This window comes from Austrofundulus limnaeus, unplaced genomic scaffold (assembly GCF_001266775.1).
Source record: "Austrofundulus limnaeus strain Quisiro unplaced genomic scaffold, Austrofundulus_limnaeus-1.0 Scaffold55, whole genome shotgun sequence".
Classification (NCBI taxonomy): domain Eukaryota; kingdom Metazoa; phylum Chordata; class Actinopteri; order Cyprinodontiformes; family Rivulidae; genus Austrofundulus; species Austrofundulus limnaeus.
The window spans coordinates 2,242,649-2,243,924 of NW_013952457.1; positions in this window are offsets into that span (position 1 = coordinate 2,242,649).

The window sequence follows — 1,276 nt, forward strand, 5'->3', positions numbered from 1 at the left end:
GATTTAAAACCACATACTGAAACGGCCTGGGTCGGATTTGAAAAAATCGGATTTGGGTCGGATTTGCCTGCAGTGTGAACGTAGCCATTGACTCAGAAGATGAAGCTTGATGTTGTGAAATGTGGAAATCATTTATTTCCACTTGTTTTAGTCACAGTTTTGTCACAGTTCATACCAATCCACATTCTTCTTGTGAATGGGTGTTCTGAACTGTAATTTCATTGTGCTCTGTACAATGACAATAAAGGTTTATTTTATCTTATCTTATCTTATCTTATCTTATCTTATCTTATCTTATCTTATCTTATCTTATCTTATCTTATCTTAATTCTGAGCTTCTCTTTCAGAGTTAAATCATGAGTCAATGGTTTTACCCAATTGATGAGTTTGACAGGTTTTATTTGATTATTTCATTTAAACTGTTGGGTCAGAATCAGTGACCCAGTTTCTCTCTGATCCACAAACCTCCACATAAACTGTATTTTTACCTTTTTTTGATAAACAACTCATTATGCTAGGACAAATAATGGAGATGATGGGTAAGATCATGTACTCACATTCATCAGTTTTAAAACATATGGATGAAATTGGGAAAAATATATTTTTGCCTTTTGTCATTGGCTGTTCAGTTTGGGATGAATAAAGTTATGTTTGACTGAACTAATGAGCTAACAGCTAGTCTGTTTGTACCAAAATCAAAGTGGGTTATGTATGTTTTTAAAACTCTAATTTCTAAAATATCATAACCCTTCATTTAAACATTGTTTGTATTACAAACCTGTACATTGCTCACAATTTCACTTTACACGATTATGCCACCAGAAATGCYATGATATCCCTACAGGACGTGCTCCCAGACTGCACCACAAGTGCTAAAGCTAAAGCTGGTGTCTGGTATTTACCATGTTGTAAACAACCATARATTTTTATGTACAGAGGAAAATGTAAAACTAAGAATTAAAAAAATAATGCCCCGAGTGCGTATAAACAAGACGAACGGGGGGAAAGAGCAGCAGTAAAAGTGTCACATTTATGGATTTCAAGTCATGTTAGTGTTTTATTCAAATGTTACCCAGCTGTCTGATAAAAACTGAACTGAGCTATTTAAGTTAATTTAAGATAATATGAGCATTAATTGCTCAGGTTAAGTCCAGGTTTTTTTTTTTATCTACACCAGGTAGTATTGAACATGTCAACATTTTTCTCAGTAAATATATTACTAGAGGTGCTAATGACATGAAATTTTCACCAGATGTTGGTAACAACCCAAGTGATC